Below are 25,597 nucleotides of genomic sequence, written 5' to 3'. Positions count from 1 at the left end.
TTCAGAAGAGCTCGATGAAGAACTTCTACTTTAGAGGCGTGCTAGGGTTACAGTACTTGTCAAAGGAAATATTCAAAAAGCATAATTAATATAATGCAAGCATGCATTATATATACTAAACCCTAAAAACAGAACACGGATGGACATGCCCAAACCGTGATTACATATGGACCGAACTAACTAATGTGACAACCCGAAATTTCTATTATGTACAACCATTCACTTCAATAGAAGTCAGAACAGTTTCTGCTAACTTTCAAGCTTTCTGGAGTAAGTTTGAGTGTTTAGAAGTTAGTACTTCAGGAGATAACAGGAGAGAGGATGTCTTAGGGTTTATTGTGCAACAATAATGTCCCAAAACTCCAAGAGTTTGGAGTTTACGGCCTAAACAAAGGTGTTTACGGCCGTAAACCCTAAAAAGGGGGTATAAATATGACACTTAGTGATTATTTACCATTTTTTCACATTTTCAAGATCCAAACTCAAATCCTCTCAAGTATCATCCAACTTTTCTTCTTTATCTTCAACTTTGTAAGTGTTTCTATCCCTAAAAAGTTGATATCTTACTTAATCTAGTGATCTTACATGATTCCATCCGTGAAATCATTCCAAAAGTGTAGATCTTCAGGTTTCACCAAGAACACACACTAGTGTCCTTGGACTTTTAGCACCTTTTCAAGCTTCTACCTAGTAAGTACTCTTACCCTAGTGTATTATAACACTTGTTACACTTCTAATCATCAAGAAAACACCCAAGAAACACATGACAAAGGTGTTTACGGTCCAAGATGTCCTTGGACCGTAAACCCTAACAAAGGGGCCAAAGTGGCCCTAGTCCCTTACCAAGCCTTGGAAACTAGCCTAGACCCCTTCCTTGATGTGCTTAGTACTTGAAAACATCAAAATACCGTAAACCATTTGGGTTTACGGCCATAAACCCAAGGAGAAGTGGTCCAAGGACCGTAAACTCCCTAAAGGAGTGAAATGGTGCCCCAATCTCTTCCTAAGGCTTAAACATGAAGTAGGAATGCTTCTTATGATCTTTATGGCTTCAAAACACAAAATGGTCAAAGTACCATGAGTTTAGGGCCGTAAACTCATGGGTTTATGACCGTAAACTCAATGAGTTATGGTCACCAAACCGTAAACTCCAAGGGAGTTTACCCTTGAACCCTAAACTCAATAGCAATGTTCTACAACACTTAGATGCAATCCTTAGTACTTGTAACACTTAAATAAAGTGTAAATCATGTCCTAGGATGTCTTAACATGATTAATTAGTTGTTTAAATGACTAATTGGATACATATATGTGTGATTATATGTTAACTAGGATCTTTCTGTGTGTACAAGTCTTCACTTGACACCTAGCATCCTATCTATTCCGTTCATCCAAACCACTCACTACAGGTGACTTCATACCCCCTTAATCAATCTTTTAAATGATTTTAAATGCTTTCATGGCGGGGGGGATACAAGTAGAAAACAGGAAGTTATAGAATCAATCACATGTGATTTATAACTGTGTTTTCAAACAACTGATTTCACATACTTCAAAATGTGATAAACACAATGCTTTTTAGTTATTTTTACTTTGTTATCAACAAATTACTTTTGAATTATTTTATAAACTGACATCAAGTCATTATTATTTATTGTTCAAAACTCTTAAATGTTTTACAAAACCTCTTTCAATTTACTGTTAAAACCATATCTATACACTTATGTTTCATGTATATATGTATTGATATGAGAGCTTTCATTCTTTCTTCAGTTCCAACACTCTTGAGTAGCAAGGGTGTATAAACCTACTTGGACATTCAATTTACATTCCAGTAAACTATTATAGGTATAGTTTAGGGGATACAAATTACTATTCCTATTACAAGGAATTACACAAGAGTGAGTTCATTCATGAGTCTATACTACTATATGAAGAGATACTATTACATGTTATCCAAAGAAAAATACTATATCTATACAGAGAGAAATACTATATATATATATATATATATATATATATATATATATATATATATATATATACTATACGGGACTGAGCATCCTACACCTGGCTGCTAGCTACAGCGGGACCTGTTCATCGACGGATGTTCTCGGTTGTACTGTTCGGCGAGTTTCCACGTCGTGATTATCCTAAGGCAAAAGGATACGATTTCAATGATTATATAATTTTCCCTATTACTTTTATTTTGTGACACATTCACATAAACGAAGAGGTAGACTATATTTTTATAATAATAGTTGTACAGGGGAAAAATCTTCATTGATACAGAAATGCAAACCTTCAAAGCATTCGTGTCTTGGTAGAAGACTACTTTTTATACTAATAGGAAATATGGGATTTTCTAGGGTTTTCACACTTATACTAAATGTTTCATTAAACATTTACAAGTCTTTCATAACAGCTTTTCGAATCAATGACACCATAATACTTATGAATTCACCAACTTTATGCTGATCTACACTTTCAAAATAACTTGTATTCTGAGGGCACCAGTAGACAGGTACGATGACCAGGGTTTTGAGAAGACGGAGCACAGACAAGACTCGTCTTTATTTTGTTTACATATTTTGTTGTCTTATTACATTGAAAGAACACTCATGTATTAAAACTTTACTTTTAATGCAATGGATGATGTTGTTGCTTGTTTACTACTTTGCACTGTTATGATACTTTACATGACGTCCTCCACCCATGAACGTTTCCGCCGTTCTTGGTTTTGGGGTGTGACAACTAAGCCCAATGGCGCAACCCATATACTCAACAATGGGTATCAGGGTGCAACCCTAATCCTCAATAGTATATAAAGAGGTCCTTGGTTCTAGAATTGGCACTAGGGTGTGTGAGAAACAAGGGTGGGCCGATTCTAGCAAGCATTAGATTCTCTCAAGTATTTCCAAGTTGTTTTGGGTGATTTGTGACACCACTTGAGCCATCCATACTATTGGTGCTAGGCTCTAAAACTCCAAGCAATCAATCACAAAAGAAAGGTATGTTATTCTACTTAAAGTTGTATATTACAAGTACCCCATAACATGCTAGTTTGGTTGTAAACCTTGGAAATCAAATTTCCATGTATTTTAGAGAAAACATAGATCACCGGTTTCTAGGGTTGCATGTACACCATAGGAGTATTAGAATGCTCAAAACCCAACAATGGTATCAGAGCCTAGCCTTGTTTTCTTGATACTTGATGCAAACTTGTTGAAAAAGCTCAAAAATCTGCTATCTGCAGCATGAACTCGCCGAGTCCATGGGGGGACTCGACGAGTCCATGTGATAATTCATCCTACTCGTCGAGTAGGTTCTTGCACTCGACGAGTAGGAGCCCCTGAATGCAGATTTACGAGTTTTGCTGCTGGAAATCGACTAGAAACATTACCCTAAACTGTTTTGGTGTTTTAAAACTTGTTTTAGATGGTGTAATGCTTATGATAATCCATTTACAATGGCTAATATCAAAATTCCATGTTTTATATGTGTTAATATGATTCTTGAAATTTTGATATGAATGTTCATGTTCTTATGAGTTATGGTTAGATCATACGAATTATTTGCTAAATTGTTTGATAATTGGTTTTTGATCTTAATGCCTAATGATGGAGTCCATAACTTGTCCTCAAGTTATGGATAACCAAAAGTCACTTCTTGAAAAGTGTCATTAAAGAATAATAGGTTACATAATATGAGGAGTCTTCATTTTAATGGACCATTAAACTCATAACTTATGAAATGAAAAGTCTTGAATAGTTTCAATACTTTCCCTCAAGTTTTGGAATTTGTAAAGTCTCACACATTCATACTTTAAATTCCAAATTGAACCTTAGAATTTTAAAAGTTTAAAATTCAACCCTTATACTTCTATAATATTAAAAGTTTAATTATTATATATATGTATAAGAATAAGTCAGTCTTACCGTTAGTAGGCCTCATTCACGAAGTCGGTCTATAAGGGGAATATAAGGTTGTTGCCTATAAAATGGCAGCTTAATGGGTGTCCACTCTCACCCACCGCTTCCTTGAATGGTGGAGGGTAGTTAGCCGAACGGGTAGGATAGGACCTTAATCCTCAAGTATAATGAAATTATAAAGTAACTAAACCTTTATTAATTCCCAATCTCAGTTACTTTAGGAAAAATGTGAAATAGGTGCTAACCCATGAAATTACACTTTGTACCTTACCAAATCGTTAGTGGAGCGTGTGTGGTTAACCGGCACACTAACAAGGACTAGTAAGAGTGGCAAAGGGTGACTTAAGTTTTATCATAGATCGGTGGAGCACGTGTGGTTAACCGGCACATCGATTAGGTGATAAAATTAAGGGTACCAAGTCAATTTGTATGGTTATTCACACCTTGTTTGTGATCCTCGGCATATTGGATTAGTGTCTAAGTCGATAACTATTTTGGTATGTACTTGACCCGATTGTGAGCATGGTCTTTTTGGGTTGCCTTCACCAAAGCAACTTGATAGGATGATTTGTGGAGAAAGAAATTAATTATGATTTATTAATATATTATATGAATAATATATTAAAAGAGAAATCATATAGTTTAATTAATATTAGACAAGAATTAATTAAGAAATTAATTATGTGGCTAAAAGAGATTAATTAAACTTGGGGGGCTGATATTGTAATTATAAGATAGTTGCATAAATGGGCTAATGGACTCCATAGAAGTTGGAGTGGACGAAATCTATGGGGAAACTCATTAGAATTCGCCCAAGGCTTCTAAGGAGGGAGTCCATGGGCTGCTTGGAGCCTAAGCAGTCAAATTTGGGTTTCCTTGTTTGATAACCCTAATAGCCTCACTATATAATGCCCCTTTGGGCACCCAAAAATGTGGCTAAGTGTTCCTTAGGGTTTCTTGGACGTTTTTTTGGTGCCTCCTTCTCCTCTCCCAAGTCATCCTCTTGCTCTTGGTGTTTGTGAGCCATTAGAGGAGTGACACTTATGACTCTAAGCTTTCAGAAGCCAATTACAAGGAGAAATTGAGATTGTTATTGCTACATAACAATCAAGGTAATATCTAAACCCTATTCTTATGTTAATATCGATTATCACATGCTAGATCTAGGGTTTTAAAGTCTTGGATGAATGCATGAACAATAGAGAAATCTAGATCCAAGCATTAGGGTTTGCATGAGCACATAGGATGTTCTTATGGCTAAAACCCATCAGTGGTATCAGAGCCTTGATTGGTTTATATTGTATTGATGCTTTGTGTCTCATTCATGCTTAGAAAATCGATTTTTTGCTCCTCTGACTGACAAGGTCGTCGAGTCCCAAAGTGAACTCGTCGAGTAGGATGAACTCGGCGAGTCCCTATGGGAACTCGGCGAGTCATGCTGTCAGAAAGAGGGATTCTCGGGATTTCATGCCTATTTTGTTGTGGGATAATTGCCAAATCTTTTTTATTGATAAATTATGAATTTTATTGATATTGGATGATTATCCTTGCCAAAATAAAAGATAATTATAAATTAATTGAATGTTTACTTCCTTATATGATCAATGTTAATTTTTTTTGGATTATTTGATCATTATCTTGCATGAAATTGAATTTGGTCATAATTAGATAATCACCAATTAATTGTTTAATTGCCTTATCTGTATTTTGATCTAATAGTTTTGAAAGGTTTCAAAACTTGCCCTCATGTTTTGGAATTAAAATTTTTTGATTAAAAGTTTAATTTTGAAATATTTGAATTCTAAACCCTAATGTTTTGAAATGTTTAAAAACTTGCCCTCAAGTTTTGGAATTTAAATTTTGATTAAAAGTTTAATTTTTTGAAATTTTAAATTCTAAAACCCTAGTTTTGAAAAGTTCAATTACACCCTTATGGTTTTATTACATTAATTAAAAGTATAATTAAAAGAGAATTAATAAATCCATAATGATATGGTTTATATTTAAAAGTGTAATTTATAAAGTTAAACCACATAGTATTTTAAAAGTGTAAAATACACCCTTGTAATATATATATATATATATATATATATATATATATATATATATATGTATGTATAACTTAAACTGCTAGTCTTACCGTTAGTAGGCCTTATTCACGAAGCCGATCTATAAGGGGGTATAAGGTTATGGCCTATAAAATGGTCGTTTAATGGGTGTCCACTCTCACCCACCGCTTCCTTGATTGGTGAAGGGTAGTTAGCCGAATGGGTAGGAAAGGGAAAACCCTCTCCTCATTAAAAGTATAATGAATAATTAAGTAACTAAATGTTTTACAAAATTCCCAATCCTAGTTACCTTAGGCAAAAGTGAATTGATGCAATTCCATGAAATTACACTTTGTACCCTTGCTAAGACGTTTGTGGAGCGTGTGTGGCTAATCGTCACACTAAATAGGTTCTAAGTAAAGGTGGCAAAGGGTGACTCGATGTTTGTCATAGTTCGATGGAGCGTGTGTGGTTAACCGGTACATCGAATAGGTGACTGTAACATTGGGGGCACCATGTATATTTGCATGGTTATTCACACCGTGTTTTGTGATCCTCGGCGTCCCAGTCACAAATTGAGGGGCATATAGAGATTTAAACATGCCATTGAAAAGTTCAATGAATCTCAAAAGATCTAGGAGTTTTCAATACATTTAAAACTTAATCTTCTTTTCGTTTTTCATGGTGGAAAATTAGTGAATCGTCATTCACTTACCTTCAAATGTTCTGCAATTTGGGTTACGGCATCCCTCTCCCAAGTTGTAGAGTATTGTGTTGGGTCCTAGCCTTAATATCTTATTTGGGTGCTTTTTTAAGGACTCAATCAATCATCTAACTTGAATTTTTCTCCCGTTTTGTAGATGTCAAAGTATGACAACTATGGTCTTCCCAAATCCCTTGGAACAAGCTTTCCACATGAAGATGATATTACACGATTCGATCGAGGAATAAGAGATCATGCTTCACTTCCTCCACCTCCTCCTATTGTTCTCCCTAACCCACAAGCTCAAAGGCTTGAAAAGTTCAAGCTCACTCAAGCCCTTTTGGCAAGAAAACGTGAAGAAGCAAAGTCAGTGTGTGCACATGTCTTAGAGATGAAATCACACATTGATAGGTTAAGAATGTTGGGAGTCGTTGTCGGTGAGAAGCTGGTTGTTGACTGGGTTCTTCAGTCGCTTCCTGACTCATATAGTGAGTTCGTAAGAGAGTACTATATGATAGACCACGACGTGACCCTCATCGATCTCACCTATTTGGTTGTTGCTGCTGAATCAACAATGATTTGGCGCACTGGAGAAGCAAAGTTGATTGGTGGATCTACCTTCCAAACCTCTATGGACATAGGCAATGGCAACGAAAGGTATGCCATGGTCGAAAATGTCACACCTCAAAACCGGAACGGTGGAAACATTCGGGGGTGGAGGACGTCATGTTTAGTATCACAAGAAATGTATCATAGTAATCAAAGTAATGAACAACCATATCATTAGAAAGAAAGTATTAACATAGTGTGTGTTCACAAAACATAGAATACATAAGCAAATAACAAAAAAAGACTTGAAGCTATTATGCTCCATCTTCTGAATTCCCAGCGCGAGTACCTGTCTACTAGGCTTCTGAGAATACAAGTTATTTGAAAGAGTTGATCAGCAATTAAGTTGGTGAGTTCATAAGATTTTAGTGATGTAAGTAAGTTGTAGAAAGTTTTTGTAAAATGTTGTTGAAAATGTAGTTGAAAAATGTAGTAAGTTGTAAGTTCTGTTTAGAAAAGTTCGCCTGTTCCTCTTAGAAAATCCTATATTTCCTACTTTGATGAAAGATACGTAAAAATGGTTCTACAATCCTTTCTATGAGTACTAAATGGATACAAGTTATAAAAAACTCAGAGTAAACAAACAATCGACTGTGCGCATCTGCCCTAAGCCCACAACCAAACAAGGATCAGGAAGTAAGGCGGATAGCAAACATCCCATTGTTTGTTAGATCATTGTTGCATATAACCCTGGCGTATTCACTTGTTGCTCATGAAGTTAATTGTAATGGTTCCTTTATATTTAATGAAAAGATCCTTTAAGAAAACCCTTATTCCTTATAATAAAATGGTGACCACAATGATTACTTCTATAATTACTTAGTTTATACTGGCTATATATGATCTAATATCGAATAGATAGTTAATTGGGTGAATCTACCCTAAGCCCACAACCAAACAAGGAACAGGAAGTAAGGCGGAAAGCACACATCCAACTACCTATTGGGTATTAATGATATATAACCATGATGTATAAACTAAGGTATTATAGATTTAATCGCCTAACTTCCTTTAAGTTTATACTGGTTTAATAAAATGGATTAAACCCTTAACTGGCGAGGTTCTAGTTTTGTATGCCAAAAGTTCTGATTTGGAAAGTATGTTTCGTACTAGAAAACTGTGCATTGACTTTGTGTGCTATGACTTGACCCATACCTGGTACCCTTATGATGACTTAATGTATATATATATATATATATATATATATATATATATATATATATATATCTAGAATCGAATAGATAATAGACTGGGTGAATCCGTTCCAAGCCCACAACCAAACAAGGAACAGGAAATGAAGCGGAGAGCACACATCTTATTACCTGTCGGATCCTATTGATATATATATATATATATATATATATATATATATATATATATATATATATATATATATATACATGTCACACCCCAAAATCGAAACGGCGGAAACGTTCGCGGGTGTAGGACGTCATGTACAGTATCACAACAATGCAAAGTAGTAAACAAGCAACAACATCATCCATTGCATTAATAATATAATTTCATACAAGTGTGTTCTGTCAAGTTATATAGACACCAAAAATATACATCAAAATAAAAGATGAGTCTTGAACAAGCTCCATCTTCTCAAAACCTGGCACCGGTACCTGTCTACTGGTGACCTGAGAATACAAGTTATTTTGAAAGAGTTTATCAGCTTTAAAGCTGGTGAGATGATAAGTATATTAGTGTATGTATTTGTTATGAAAGTGCTTGTAAGTCTTGTAATGTATAAGTTTTGTAAAAGTACGTAATTGTTTTGAACTCTCCTAGAAAAACCTATGTTTCCTACTAAAAGTAGCCTTCTACTAAGGCATCTAGTATCTGTGTGTGTGTCTCTTGTGAGAGTGTGTATTTTCCCAAATTTGACTATCATTAACCAAAAATATAGTTTTTACATTATTGTTTATTGCGTGAATATCACAAAGTAAATGTAAAGGGAAAATGAAATAGTACTGTAGTGTTGTATCAAGTAACTACTGCTGTACTAATTACTTTAAACTATTTGTTATTATTTAAAGTACCATGTTATCGGCCTGTATCCTGCTACCGACTCTATAGTAAAACGACGATGTAAGACGTCGTAAGAAATGACGTTTGGCACCCGTAGACTTGCAAGTCCCACTGTAGCGAGCAGCAAGGTGTAGGATAGTCAATCCAATATAGATCTATACACAAACTCATACGCTCCCCACTTAAGGAGATTCTGGATACAAAACAGGTCATGAAAGGTAGTGCCATGCCCCCGTTAAGTGGCTCACATAACTGTAAGTAATGTATATGTATATGTATATGCTAGCTGTATTGTGTGTTCTTTCTCTGTCTAGCCTGTATGTTTTGTTTCTCATCACTGTGTATTATGTTTGTTTCTCATCACTATGTATTATGTTTGTTTCTCATCACTATGTATTATGTTTGTTTCTCATCACTATGTACTATGTTTGTTTCTCATCACTAAGTATTATTCATGAATGAACCGACTTAATGTATGTTTCATTGTTCTAGTAATAGTATCTTCCTAAACTATACCTATTATAGTTTACTAGTAATGTTGTTTGTGTATATGAACATGTTTGTATACCTTTGCTACCCAAAGGCATTGAACTGAATGAAAGAAGTAACCTTTTATATCTACACACATATACATGATATATAACTAGGATTCAAACGACCTTCGGACAAATAACCTGAATACCCTAAGTCCACAACCAAACAAGGAACAGGAAGTAAGGTGAGCTATCAGTCCTAAGTCCTTTCAATCCTACTTATATAACTATATCTATATAGATACACAAAATATAAGTTAAAAGAGCTTAAGTAAAAGTATTTAACATGTAAAAGAGTTTGATAAAAGCATTTGGTATGTAAAAGAGTTTGTAAAAGAGTTTGTAAAAGAGTTTGAAGTAAAACAGTTTGATAACACAGTTTGAAAAGTAAGAAATCCACTTGCTTGGTAGTTATTAATCGCATGTCATTGATATAATAACTATAATAGTTCAACTTGTATCCCCCCATAAAAGCATTTAAAAACATTTAAAAGGTTAATTAAGGCGTATGAACTCACCTGTAGTGAGTGGTTTGTATGAACAGAATGTATAGGATGCTAGCTGTCAAGTGAAGACTTGTACACACACAATGATCCTAGTTAACATATAATAACACACATATGTATCCAATTAGTCTTTAAACAACTAATTAACAAAGTTAAGACATCCTACGACATGAAAAACACCTTATATAAGTGCTATAAGTCCTAAGGATTGCATCTAAGTGTTGTAGGACATTGCTATTGAGTCTAGGGTTCAAGGGGACCCTTTATTGGAGTTTACGGTTTTGTGACCATAACTCATTGAGTTTACGGTCGTAAACCCATGAGTTTACGGCCGTAAACTCATGTTTCTTTGAGCATTTTGTGTTTGAAGCTTTACAAGTCCAAATAACCATTCCTACTTCATGTATAAGTCTTAGGAAGAGATTAGGGCACCATTTCACTCCTTTTAGGAGTTTACGGTCGTTGGACCATTTCCCTTTGGGTTTACGGCCGTAAACCCAAATGGTTTGTGGTCTTTTGATGTTTTCAAGTACTAAGCACATCAAGGAAGGGATCTAGGCTAGTTTCCAAGGCTTAGAAGGGACTAGGGCACACTTTGGCACCCTTTTTGGAGTTTACGGTCCAAGAACATATTGGACAGTAAACACCCTTGATCCTTGGTTTCTTGGGTGTTTTCTTGATGTTTAGAAGTGTAACAAGATCTATAATACTCTAGGATAGAAGTACTTACTAGGTAGAAGCTTGAAAAGGTGCTAAAAGTCCAAGAACACTAGTGTGTGTTCTTGGTGTTCTTGGTGAAACTTGAAGATCTACACTTTTGGAATGATTTCACGGATGGAATCATGTTAGACCAATAGATTAAGTAAGATATCAACTTTTTAGGGCTAGAAACACTTACAATGTTGAAGATCAAGAAGAAAAGTCGATGATACTTGAGAGAGAATTGAGTTTTGGATCTTGAAATTGTGAAAAGTGATAAATAATGACTAAGTGTCATATTTATACCCTCTTTTAGGGTTTACGGCCGTAAACACCTTTGTTTAGGCCGTAAACTCCAAAATCTTGGAGTTTTGGAATAATATTGTTGCACAATAAACCCTAGGGCATCCTCTCTCCTATTATCTCCTGAAGTACTAATCTTAAAATACTCAAACTTATTCCAAAAAGCTTGAAAATTAGCAGAAATAGTTTTGACTCCTATTGAGGTGTATGGTTGTACAGGATAGAAATTTCGGGTTGTCACATCATCCCCCGTTAGAAGGAATTTCGTCCCGAAATTAGACTTTAAGCAATTAAGTAGTTACAAATAACTAAGCAAAAAGACGAGGATATTTCAGTTTCATCTGATCCTCTCGCTCCCAAGTGAATTCAGGTCCTCGCTTGGCGTTCCAGCGAACCTTCACTATCGGGATATGACTTTGTTTCGTTTGCTTGACCTCCCGGTCCATGATCTCTACTGGTTCTTCCACGAAGTTGAGGCTCTCGTTCATCTCGATCTCGTCGAGTGGGATTACAAGAGTCTCGTCGGACAGACACTTTTTCAAGTTCGAGACGTGGAAAGTAGAATGTACGTTACTGAGTTCGCGCGGTAAGTTAAGTTTGTAAGCTATAGGGCCGATTCTTGCGAGAATCTCGAAAGGCCCTATGTATCTTGGATATAGCTTTCCACGCTTTCCGAAGCGTATCAAGCCCTTCCAGGGTGAGACCTTCAATAGAACACGGTCGCCCACCTGGAATTCCAACGGTTTCCTTCGTTTATCAGCGTAGCTTTTCTGTCGGTCTCTAGAGGCTTTCAATCGTTCACGAATCTGAACGATCTTCTCTGTCGTTTCACGTATGATCTTCGGGCCCGTGAGAGTGCTTTCAGGAACTCGTCCTTTAGCTAACTGGGTATCACCCACCTCAGCCCAGCACAGAGGGGATCTGCACTTTCGGCCATAGAGGGCCTCGAATGGAGCAGCCTTTATGCTCGTGTGATAACTTTTGTTGTAGGAAAATTCGACAAGAGGTAAATGAGTATCCCATGCTTTCCCAAAGTCGATCACACAGGCTCGCAGCATATCTTCCAAGGTTTGGATAGTCCTCTCACTTTGCCCGTCTGTCTGTGGATGGTAGGTTGTACTCATGTCCAGCCTAGTTCCTAGGGAACTTTGTAACGACTGCTAGAACCTCGAAGTGAATCTACTATCTCTGTCTGAGATAATGGATATGGGAACACTGTGCAGTCATACAATCTCCATAATGTAAGTTCTTGTAAGCTTCTCCATCTTGTCTGTTTCCTTGATAGGCAGGAAGTGTGCGGACTTGGTCATTCTGTCGATGATGACCCATATGGTATCAAGTCCACCCGTTGTCTTGGGCAACTTGGTTATGAAATCCATAGTGATCCGCTCCCACTTCCATTCCGGTATCTCTTGCTATTGTAGAAGACCTGAGGGTTTCTGGTATTCGACCTTGACCTTTGCACAAGTAAGGCATTTACTTACGAAGGTAGCAATCTCTGCTTTCATGTTAGGCCACCAGTATAGCTTTTTAAGATCCAGATACATCTTATCTGAACCTGGGTGGACGGAATAACGAGTGTCGTGCGCCTCGTTCATGACCAAGTCTCTGAAACCACCAAGTTTCGGGGTCCAGATCCGATCCATGAGAAAATAAGCTCCGCCACCCTTAACCTCCAAGTTCTTATCCATCCCTCTCAGGGATTCACCCGCCACATTTTCAGGTTTCAAAGCGTCGAGCTGAGCCTCCTTAATTTGCATGGACAAGTGTGAATGGATAGACATAGTCAATGATTTGACTCTACGACCAGAATATTCTTTCCGACTTAGGGCGTCAGCTACTACGTTGGCTTTACCCGGATGATAACGAATTTCACATTCATAATCACTGAGTAGTTCGACCCACCGTCGTTGTCTCATGTTGAGCTCTTTCTGGTCGAATATATATATTGTAGGCTCCTGTGGTCTGTAAAGATTGTGCTCTTTATACCGTACAGGTAGTGTCTCCAGATCTGCAGAGCAAACACAACTGCTCCTAGTTCAAGATCGTGTGTGGTGTAGTTGACCTCATGTGTCTTCAGCTGTCTGGAGGCATAGGCGATGACATTACCTCGCTGCATCAGAACACATCCGAGTCCTTGATTTGACGCATCGTAATAGACAACGAAGTCTTCTATCCATTCGAGGAGGGATAGTATCGGTGCGGTGCACAAGGCCCGTTTGAGCGTTTGGAACGCTCTCTCCTGCTTCTCTTCCCAGTCAAAGGCCACGCTCTTCTGGGTCAGTGTTGTAAGAGGTTTCACAATGTGGGAGAAGTTCTGAATGAACCTGCGATAGTAGCCAGCAAGGCCTAGAAATTGACAAATTTCTGTAGGCGTCTTCGGTGCTGACCAGCTCTCAATGGCTTTGATTTTGGAAGGGTCCACGTGTATTCCCTCTTTGCTAACCATGTGCCCTAAGAATTCGACTCTTCGGATCCAAAATTCGCATTTCAAGAACTTCGCATAAAGCTTCGCCGCACGCAGGGTTTCTAAGACTAGTCGCAGATGTTGACTATGCTCCTCCTCACTACGAGAGTAGATAAGTATGCCATCTATGAAGACGATGACGAACTGATCCAAGTAAGGACGACACACCCTATTCATTAAATCCATGAATACAGCGGGCGCGTTTGTTAATCCGAAGGGCATCACTACAAATTCGTAGTGCCCATAACGAGTTCGGAAGGCTGTCTTCGGAACATCCTCCCCTAGCACTCGTAGTTGGTGATATCCGGATCTTAAGTCGATTTTGGAAAAGAAATTCGCCCCTTGAAGTTGATCGAATAAATCGTCAATCCGAGGCAAAGGATAACGATTTTTGATGGTCAGTTTGTTGACCTCCCTGTAGTCGATGCACATACGAAACGATCCGTCTTTCTTCTTGAAGAACAAGACTGGAGCTCCCCAGGGTGAGAAGTTTGGTCTTATAAAGCCCTTGCTGAGCAGTTCGTTAAGTTGACAGGATAGTTCTTGCGTCTCTGTAGGTGCTAGACGATAGGGCGATTTGGCTACGGGGGTAGCCCCTGGAACTAAGTCGATTCTGAACTCGACTTGACGTTGCGGAGGTAATCCTGGGAGTTCTCCTGGAAAGATGTCGGGAAAGTCGCGTACTACTGTAATGTTCTGAATGTCTTTCATTTCTTGGCTCACATCGACCACATGAGCAAGGAATGCGCGACATTCCTTTCGCAAGAATTTTTGAGCATGAATGCTCAAGATGATACGAAGGTTCGTGCCGGGTTTGTCGCCATAAACTACTAGTTTCGCTGGACGGCAGATTAAGGCGTACAGCCTTTTCATAACACATGATGTCGGCACGATGAAGACTCAACCAATCCATGCCGATAATGACGTCGAAACTTTTAATAGAAACCGGCATGAGGTCGATCGAAAATGAATGGCTATCTAGTGTTAGGGTACACCCTATGAATATACTGCTAGTGCTCTCTGTCTTTGCATTAGCCATTTCTACAGTGAACGGTTCTTTAAGTGCTCGTGATTTTTGCTTAAGTAAATGAGCAAATTTTTGGTTCACGAAACTCCTCTCCGCTCCACTATCAAATAGAATGCATGCATAAGAGTTATCGAGGAGAAATGTACCAGTGACCAATGTGGGGTCGGAAACCGCTTCCTCGTGGCCTATGGCCAGAACTCTTTCCACTCCACCGGCATTCCCTGCCTTCGGGCAGTTCCTTTTGTAGTGGCCTACCTCGCCACAACCGTAGCAAGCTTCGCCCACTCCTGTGCCGGGGATTTGGTTGATTGGCCTAGCCAGAGCTTTGCAGAAACGGGCAGTGTGCCCCTTCCTTTTGCAGTTCAAACACTGCATTTCCCGGCAGGCACCGACATGGTGGAAGTTGCATTTGTTGCACTTAGGCAAACTTCCAGCGTACTACTTTACCGGAGCAGCAGCGGCAGGTGCTATCGCAGCATGAACTGCCATGACCTGCTGCTTTTTGGCAGCCTTTGTCTTTCTCTTGTCATCCCAAAACTTCCGTTTGGAATCAGCGGTTCTTGCGGGTTTTGAGATGCCCATGGTTGTTGTTGCGGTCGGGGTACGAACCCCATGGTCTATAAGCCGCTGTGTCAATCGCTTGGCACTATCGAATGTAGTGGGGTTTGGAGCCAAAACATTTCCCTGGAATAGAGGCACCAGCCCCCATATGTATCTTTCAATCTTCTTCCCCTCTGTATGAACCATGTTGGGACAGAGGGCCACCAGTTCACAGAACCTGGCGGTGTAGGAGACTATGTTGGAGCCCTTCATGGTTAGGCTCCATAGTTCTTCCTCTAGTTTTTGGATTTCGCCCCTCGGGCAGTACTCCTCAACCATTAGCTCTCTCAGAGCTTCCCAACCCATAGCATTTTCCATTATAAGAGATAGTGACTTGACATGGCTATTCCACCATGTCAGGGCTTTTGACTCGAAGGTACAAGCAGCAAACTTGACCTTGCTTCCCTCCGGGCATGAGCAGGTCTCAAAGACCGACTCTGTCTTTTCGAACCATTGCGAGAGGGCAATGACTCCGCCAGTCCCCTTAAAGGACAATGGTTTGCAGTTTGTGAAGTCCTTGTAGGAGCACTCTCTGGAGCGCACATGGATTTCACCATGAGTAGATAGGACAGGGGTTCTTCCTCCAGTGGAACCAGATGAATGATATTGAGCCATGGCTGTAACCACAGCGGCAGCTACAGCAGCATTCAGGGCTGTCGTGTCGAATTGAGGAGTAGGTGGTGTTGGTGTGGGAGGATCGCGTCTTGTAGATTTACGAGGAGGCATTTTCAACTATCAGATTAGAAACATGAAGGTATTGATAAGAACTTGATAGGAAAATTGATGAGAATGACTCATGGACTAACTCTCCATAGTCCAACAGCACAATTGAATAACACGATTGATTGTAAACGAAAGTATTTGGATATAATTTCCATGAGATTAGATATCTGTCAATAATACTGGAATTACAGATGTAATGAGTTCGGGAAAAATGACCTAGAAGTAGGTCTTACATCAACCAAGATGGAAAATTTTGACAGACTACAGCCTAATCAAGACCTAACGGGTCTAAGATTTACAAGGATAGGAAATTAGACTAGAGTTTTTACATAACTAGGTTATATCCAAAAGAGAAGTCGATGAGACTCTATCGGCGACAAGAACTACTAGAGTGAGTTCTTGAATCCGACAGAAGACGTTCTACGTCCCTCATACGTCTTTCAGACCTTGCCTGCTGAGCTCGAAGTTCCCTGACTTCAGCTTGGGTTTCAGCAAGTTCCCTCTGTAGAATTGCATTGCGGACCTGAGTCCTTTCATGAGCAGACTCTAGTTGGCGAATGCGAACAGTGTTAACGCCAGAGTTGGCGTCAATCTCGACTACTCGGTCAATAGCTGCTCGACCTTGCTCGGTGTTCCGAGGAGTCCTACGAACTATGATGGGTAGGACCCTGTCGGCTGAACCTCCCTCAGTGAGATTGTAGAAGCTTCTGTCTCCATTGTAGGGTATGGGTTGACCCTGTTCCTGACTCCATCTGTTCAAGTTTGTGTCCCACAAAGGTGTGGGTCCTTGAAATGCTGGACGAGGGTTCAGGTTTGGGTCTTGAGCAGCTGGGGGTAGGTTGTTGACTTCAGGCTCTGAGTCGGAACCATTAGAAAAGCCTTCAGCTTCGTGATCATCCAAAGGGATTGGGTGATCATCTTCCGGCTCTTCTCCCAGCCATCTTGCATTGCCGTTGTTGGGGTAGTACGGGTCTCCGGGGATATGGAATCCAGCCATGAAATCTACGTGAGAAAAGGGATAAAGAAATAACTAAATAGACGAACTAATTAGATAATTATAAGATGATCTTTATCAGTTACTTCAACATTTGCGTATTGCATACCAGTCATATGTAACCAAGACAGGATAGACCTTCGAATAAGTGAGCCTAACTCTAAGTCCACAACCAAACAAGGAACAGGAAGTAAAGCAAAGATCATAGATTCTAAGTCTATGATATCCTAGACACATATAACCTTAGCGTATCCACTCCGCAACTATTTACATACTTAATAAAGACCATTAGTTCTCAGATAAGTAATTAATTGTAACACAAATTACTCCTATAGTATTTTAAGTTTATGTTATGTTCTACTGTTCTTGTTGTAGAAGTGTTGGTAAGTTTTTAGACTTGTTGCAACCTCACAACCACACTTAGGCACATGCTAATCACTCCTCGGATAATGTATTTGATCAGGCTACATCTTCCCAGGGTTGACCATATGTCGCTAAGCTTACTTGTACTGTCCAACAATCGTAATACTTTTGTTCTGTCCTACTGACACTGATTTTAGTATGAATGCAGGTATGTATACTTAGTTAAATATTTTATTATTTGAAAGTATAAACTCTTTATCAGACTATTTTAATCCCGCTGTGTTTATAGTTCGTATATCCTTTATGGGTTGATACACTCGATTCACTATAAACAATGCTCTGATACCAGTCTCTCACACCCCAAAACCGAAACGGCGGAAACGTTCGGGGGTGGAGGACGTGATGTACAGTATCACAACAATGCAATGTAGTAAACATGCAACAACATCATCCATTGCATTAATAATATAATTTCATACAAGTGTGTTCTGTCAAGTTATATAGACACCAAAAATATACATCAAAATAAAAGATGAGTCTTGAACAAGCTCCATCTTCTCAAAACCTGGCACCAGTACCTGTCTACTGGTGACCTGAGAATACAAGTTATTTTCAAAGAGTTTATCAGCTTTAAAGCTGGTGAGATCATAAGTATATTAGTGTCTGTATTTGTTATGAAAGTGTTTGTAAGTCTTGTAATGTATAAGTTTTGTAAAAGTTTGTAATTGTTTTGAACTCTCCTAGAAAACCCTATGTTTCCTACTAAAAGTAGCCTTCTACCAAGGCATCTAGTATCTGTGTGTGTCTCTTGTAAGAGTGTGTATTTTCCCAAATTTGACTATCATTAACCAAAAATATAGTTTTTACATTATTGTTTATTGTGTGAATATCACAAAGTAAATGTAAAGGGAAAATGAAATAGTACTGTAGTGTTGTATTTAGTAACTACTGCTGTACTAATTACTTTAAACTATTTGTTATTATTTAAAGTAGCATGTGATCGGCCTGTATCCTGCTACCGACTCTATAGTAAAATGACGATGTAAGACATCGTAAGAAATGACGTTTGGCACCCGTAGACTTGCAAGTCCCACTGTACCGAGCAGCAAGGTGTAGGATAGTCAATCCAGTATAGATCTATACAGAAAGTCATACGCTCCCCACATAAGGAGATTCTGGATACAAAACGGGTCATGACAGGTAGTGCCATGCCCCCGTTAAGTGGCTCACATAACTATAAGTAATGTATATGTATATGTATATGTATGTGCTAGCTGTATTGTGTGTTCTTTCGCTGTCTAGCATGTATGTTTTGTTTCTCATCATTGTGTATTATGTTTGTTTCTCATCACTATGTATTATGTTTGTTTCTCATCACTATGTATTATGTTTGTTTCTCATCACTATGTATTATGTTTGTTTCTCATCACTAAGTATTATTCATGAATGAACTGACTCATTATATGTTTCATTGTTCTAGTAATAGTATCTTCCTAAACTATACCTATTATAGTTTACTAGTAATCTTGTTTGTGTATATGAACATATTTGTATACCTTTGCTACCCAAAGGCATTGAACTGAATGAAAGAAGTAACCTTTTATATCTACACACATATACATGATATATAACTAGGATTCAAACGACCTTCGGACAAATAACCTGAATACCCTAAGTCCACAACCAAACAAGGAACAGGAAGTAAGGTGAGCTATCAGTCCTAAGTCCTTTCAATCCCACTTATATAACTATATCTATATAGATACACAGAATAAAAGTTAAAAGAGCTTAAGTAAAAGTATTTAACATGTAAAAGAGTTTGATAAAAGCATTTGGTATGTAAAAGAGTTTGTAAAACAGCTTGAAGTAAAACAATTTGATAACACAGTTTGAAAAGTAAGAAATCCACTTGTTTGGTAGTTATTAATCACATGTGATTGATATAATAACTATAATAGTTCAACTTGTATCCCCCCCATAAAAGCATTTAAAAACATTTAAAAGGTTAATTAAGGGGTATGAACACACCTGTAGTGACTGGTTTGGATGAACGGAATGTATAGGATGCTAGGTGTCAAGTGAAGACTTGTACACACACAATGATCCTAATTAACATATAATAACACATATATGTATCCAATTAGTCTTTAAACAACTAATTAACAAAGTTAAGACATCCTAGGACATGAAAAACACCTTATATAAGTGCTATAAGTCCTAAGGATTGCATCTAAGTGTTGTAGGACATTGCTATTGAGTCTAGGGTTCAAGGGGACCCTTTATTGGAGTTTACGGTTTTGTGACCATAACTCATTGAGGTTACGGTCGTAAACCCATGAGTTTACGGCCGTAACCTCATGTTTCTTTGACCATTTTGTGTTGGAAGCTTTACAAGTCCAAAGAAGCATTCCTACTTCATGTATAAGTCTTAGGAAGAGATTAGGGCACCATTTCACTCCTTTTAGGAGTTTACGGTCCTTGGACCATTTCCCTTTGGGTTTACGGCCGTAAACCCAAATGGTTTGTGGTCTTTTGATGTTTTCAAGTACTAAGCACATCAAGGAAGGGATCTAGGCTAGTTTCCAAGGCTTAGAAGGGACTAGGGCACACTTTGGCACCCTTTTTGGAGTTTACGGTCCAAGAACATCTTGGACCGTAAACACCCTTGATCCTTGGTTTCTTGGGTGTTTTCTTGATGTTTAGAAGTGTAACCAGCTCTATAATACTCTAGGATAGAAGTACTTACTAGGTAGAAGCTTGAAAAGGTGCTAAAAGTCCAAGAACACTAGTGTGTGTTCTTGGTGTTCTTGGTGAAACTTGAAGATCTACACTTTTGGAATGATTTCACGGATGGAATCATGTTAGATCAATAGATTAAGTAAGATATCAACTTTTTAGGGCTAGAAACACTTACAATGTTGAAGATCAAGAAGAAAAGTCGATGATACTTGAGAGAGAATTGAGTTTTGGATCTTGAAATTGTGAAAAGTGATAAATAATGACTAAGTGTCATATTTATACGCTCTTTTAGGGTTTATGGCCGTAAACACCTTTGTTTAGGCCGTAAACTCCAAACTCTTGGAGTTTTGGAATAATATTGTTGCACAATAAACCCTAGGGCATCCTCTCTTCTGTTATCTCCTGAAGTACTAATCTTAAAATACTCAAACTTATTCCAAAAAGCTTGAAAATTAGCATAAATAGTTTTGACTTATTGAGGTGTATGGTTGTACAGAATAGAAATTTCGGGTTGTCACAATATATATAGTAGTCGTTTACCCGCGCTAAGCGACGGTTGTGAATAGTTTTGGTAATTCGTTTCTTTTCGGCGAAGAATGATTGGTTTCAATTCAACGATTATTTTGCTTTATGAGATATGTTATATTTAAAATAAGACACTATGTAATGACAAATGTCACTAACCATTAGTTTTAGTTCAACAATTCATTTTCTTTCCGAGGCATAGTGTATTTTTTAATGTATTTGCCCCTTGTATATGTCGCTTTTATGTATGTTGGATAAGTGTTTTCATATATTTGATCTATTGTTTCGAAAATATATCATTTTTTAATTCATGATAATACAGTGGAAAAAAACAATTTTTTTATTTGTAAATTTAGAGTATACTCCAACTAAGTTTTCAATCCCCCACAGTTCGTTGCTATTGATACAAAAAATAACCATAATCTAAACAAAATGTTTTGAATAAATCCTCATTAAAATAAAGAAGATGAGGACATTTTTACCTTGCCTCTAGAACTTAATTGTTTTTCTTATGACTTTAGCCGTGAAATCAAGTGTTTAATTTAACCCATTTGTAGAAGGCTTACTTTATTTATAATAGTGAAATTCATAGGTCTATCATGTAAATTGGGAATTTGGGCCATTGTTTACCCATTTTCCGGTATGTGTTCCTCCTGTATGGTCAGAGGGGTCTAAAGCACTGCCATCATCAATTTGGAAAGAAACACACAAACTCGTGATAAAGGGGTATAACACATTAGAAAATAGTAAAATAGAATTAAGTTGAAATTTCTTACCATTAGTTCAGGAGTAACCAATATCGGTCTTTCTTAATTGAAACTCTCATCAATTCTTTTGACTCTTTCTCCCTTCAAACTTTGCAAAATAATAATAATAATAATAATAATAATAATAATAATAATAATAATAACCATTAAGATCAACATTTGAGTAGGGTTTGTTTAAGACAAATACACAATAAATCTTCATTGCATTCATACACCATATAAATTGGTACAAATAAATGGCATTACTAAATGACCAATCCGGGGGCGGCGAATACTTTGTTTCAACAATTACTTTCTTTTTGGGACGAAAACCATCTAGACCATATATGTAACTAAAAAAATTGGGACAAAAACTGATTTGATCAAAGTTATTTCCCCGTTTTAACTAATTAAAGTATTTAACGTTTTTTTCGACCTTGCATCTTGCAAGGTTGATGTTTACTTTATATATAATAAATGAGCTATATATATATATATATATATATATATATATATATTCCTGTATATAGCTCATTTATTAAGTAAGATAAATATAAACATACTAAAATCAATATATGTTATGTGAATGGATACACATAAATTAGTCAGATGTTAATTTGGTTTTGCAGATAGAAAATGACACGATGTTATTTTATCAAAAAAATTGTTATTTTAGTTTCATTAATAGAAAAATAAATTTAAAGTTTGACGTTGAATCTAACTAAAAAGTTATGTGCATTTAATTTTGTTATGTATTTAAAAATTTCAGTGCACAAAGTATAAAATATTAGATTAAATAAATCAATTGATTGTAAAACGTATAAGTAAATATTAGAATGAATTTGACTCCTGACTATGAGGATTCAAGATACATGTAGTAACCCAAGGCCAAATAATTTGATGAAACAACCGAAAACAAATAACATATTAAAGATTTGAAACATGTACAACAATGTAAGCATCTTAGATGAATACATCATACATCTGTGTGACTCTTGAACTACATCAAAAAGCGTAATCAAAGTAAGGGACATGACAATGCTTATCCACAAACATTAAAATCGTCTTGAACGTACTCATCATCAACTATGCAACTTTTATCTTTATCTTTGGAGTTGTCCTGTTTGAAGAAAATTACAAAAAAAGAAGAAGGAAAGACGTAGTACACTTGCAGAGGTCTGAATGAAGAAAAAAATTACGACGAAGAGTACATTGTCCTAATAAGAAACAAAATTAGAAGTACATTTATATATCCATGTAGATACTTCAAAGAGAAATATATTGATAACAGAAAAAAATGAAAGTATGGTGGTGTAAAAGAAGTATATTAAGTGTCATGTCATAATAAGCTAATAATTGTAAGTAAGATGCTCGGAAAAGGAAGCCTAATAAAATGAGTTGTAAGTAAGATGCCATGTCATAATAAGCTAATAATTACAACCATTTAAATACATGCAGATGCAGTCATGAGAGCGATATTATTTGAATGCAAAATAAATATGTAGATTTTCAAAGCATATAGTCCTATTAATAAAATGAATTGTAAGTACACAACTATAGTTTGGTAGATTCCTCAAAGAAAATGACTTGGATAGAAAAAAATATAGTAAATTGAAGTAGGATGCTAAAATAATCATATAAATGAAAGTACGATGCTATTCCTTGTATTTAGTTGTTTTCAGTGCAAAGAATAAGATAAAATGGAAGTACGATATTAGCTAATCTGCAAATGCATTCAAATATTAAGAATATTTATTGTTGAATCATAAAAAGTGACCCTCTTAAACTTCAGCTACCACAACCTCTTCAGCTACCGCAGCCATCCAGCACCCGCAGTCAAGCTCCTTCATCAGCAACCGCATCCGGAGTCTACCTACCGCAGTCACTTAACTATATTACTTTATTTGTCTTTATTATAATACTCTCTATTGTCCAGTATGCCTTGCATGGCTACTCTTAGAGATGTAATCTAGTGTACTTCATGAGTCTCTATAAATAGAGGTCATTCTCTTGTATTCAATACGGATAACTAACGCATCTATCTATTCTGAATACACTTCTCTGAAGTTATCTTTTCTATCACTCTATCTACGCATCACTTCTTACTCTCAATTCTTACTAGACCATAACTGATTATAACCTCTCTCCGGAGCAAGTCTTCTGTGACTTAATCACTAAGTTTGATCTTCCTTATTAACTTGGTTTGAATGCATTCCATGTTATGAATCAACTTAAGTGTATACTTGATATAATCATTGCTGTCATTTCTATTACTGTACTTTTCCGCAACTAACTCTCTAACTTATTAATATTATTGTTGAGCTTTTAGATCCTTCGAGATTAACTATTCTGCAATACTACTTGTTCTAAAGTTTGTTCAAGTGTATCTCTAAGTTTTTCTCTCAAAAATTGGTATCAGAGCCATAGTGGTTGATTTTTGAAAACGAAACTCTGATTTTCAAAGGGCCTTCTATACCACTGAAGCTCATTTCGTCAAAAAAAAAAACTTCAAAAATGGCACAATCGTTATCTCTGAATGTTTCCAACAGTGTTGGTGGTTCTAACCGAGCCCCAATACTGGTAGCAAATGAATATCATCACTGGTCACAAAGAATGGAAAGATACTTAAGGAGACTTGGTAGAGATGTATGGCGATCGGTAGAAGAAAGACCACATGTCCCAGTTCTTACACCAGTCCAGACTGACGGCGCTACAAGCAGACTAGGAGGAGGTCAACCAGTCATGAACCGTCCCACCAAGGATGATCTCGATAAAATGGAAAATGATGCTGTTGCTTTTTATGAAATCTCCTGTGGAGTTGCTCCTGACAACTTCGATATTATCATAAATTGCAAATCAGCAAAAGAGATCTTGGAAGTTCTCAAGAATCTGTACGAAGGCTCAGAACAAGCACAAGACATTAAACTTACTACCGCACTTAATGAGTTCAACAACTTCAAAGCTCATACTAGAGAAAGCTTGGAAGATTCCTTCAAAAGGTTCAACCTGATAGTCACCAAGTTATCCAATGCGGGCACCATCCGCAGTAACCATGAAACAAATCTTCAGTTTCTTAATTGTTTGGAAAGACATTGGACTACGGCTAAGATGATAGTCCAGGGCGATAGAAAGATTCACTATTTGTTACTCTATAAGCTCTATGGAGAGCTGCAAGCACAAGAATCCACCGTACTAAAATACTGTGCTGACTTCGGACGACCACTTGCTCTCATAGCACAAGCCTCACCGCAGTCACTCTACTCTCCCTCGTATGACACTCCACCGCAGTCATACGAAGCTGACTCAGAGTATGACGATGAAGAAGAATTTCAAAAGGCTATTGCTCTGGTTAGCCAACAGTTCAACCGTCTACCACCTCCTTCCTTCCGCAAGAATCAACAGTTCAACAAACCTCCATTCAACCGTAACTTCGGTTCCCAGAATAACCATCCTCGATATTCCAAAAGTTCTCATCCATCACCGCAATCTCAAAATAATCAACCAAAGGAGGTACCGCAGTCTCCTCAAACCACTGACTCCGGTACTCCCTCAGAAGACAAGACTGATGTTCTAATTTGTCACAAATGCAACAAAGAGAATCACTTTGCAAGAGATTGTAAGGCCAATGTAGTAAAAGACAGAGCATTCTACCTTAGAATGGCTCAAGAGTTGGAAGATAAGGAAAAGGCAAAGGCATACGTAGCCCATGTCAAAAGAGACCATCAAGTTTGGTCATCCGGAGACAAAGATGAAGCCATCAGCAGTGTCAAAGGAAAAGGGAAAATTTGCATGCTGGCAACTGCGGATGATGATGGGTCTACAAAGCTGGAAAAGAACTACTGCTACATGGCAAAGGATGGAACTCTAAGCATCGTCGAACAGGTAAAACTTATGATCTAAACTCTAAACCATAACATGCATGACTGGCAGCCCTATATAGATGATCTTAATGACACTTGTGCTGCCGTCCTTACATACTATAACAAAGCCTTAGATGAGAAGAACATTGCGTCCCCAGAGATGTTCCACGTGAGAGGACGACTGGA

This window comes from Lactuca virosa, chromosome 4 (assembly GCF_052849685.1).
Source record: "Lactuca virosa cultivar CGN04683 chromosome 4, Lactuca_virosa_CGN04683_v6, whole genome shotgun sequence".
NCBI classification, from domain to species: domain Eukaryota; kingdom Viridiplantae; phylum Streptophyta; class Magnoliopsida; order Asterales; family Asteraceae; genus Lactuca; species Lactuca virosa.
Note: the sequence above shows the minus strand (reverse complement) of the source record.